Source organism: Pygoscelis adeliae, unplaced genomic scaffold (genome assembly GCF_000699105.1).
Source record: "Pygoscelis adeliae isolate BGI_AS28 unplaced genomic scaffold, ASM69910v1 Scaffold379, whole genome shotgun sequence".
NCBI classification, from domain to species: domain Eukaryota; kingdom Metazoa; phylum Chordata; class Aves; order Sphenisciformes; family Spheniscidae; genus Pygoscelis; species Pygoscelis adeliae.
The window spans coordinates 20,993-21,202 of NW_008825563.1; the positions used below are offsets into that span (position 1 = coordinate 20,993).

General features: G+C 71.0%; 1 protein-coding gene across 1 annotated transcript in view; it reads left to right on the top strand.

The window, feature by feature from the left end:
• The window catches only part of LOC103923962 (eukaryotic translation initiation factor 4E type 1B-like), a 4,447-nt gene that overhangs the window by 417 nt on the left and 3,820 nt on the right, over positions 1-210 (top strand). The window lies entirely within an intron of this gene.

Below are 210 nucleotides of genomic sequence, written 5' to 3' on the forward strand. Positions count from 1 at the left end.
CAGAGTTGGTGCCAGCACGGCATGGGAAGCCCCACAGCTGGAGCGGCCCTGGGCAGGGTGCTGCTGCTGGCCATGCTGACCCTGCCAGGTTCTCTTCAGGCAGAGCGACACCGCCCGCAGATGCCAGGACACGCCACGGGATGGGAGCGGGGTGTCTGTGACTGCGGGGGGGGGGGGAAGGCAGGGGCTGGGCAGGCCCTCGAGGGTGGG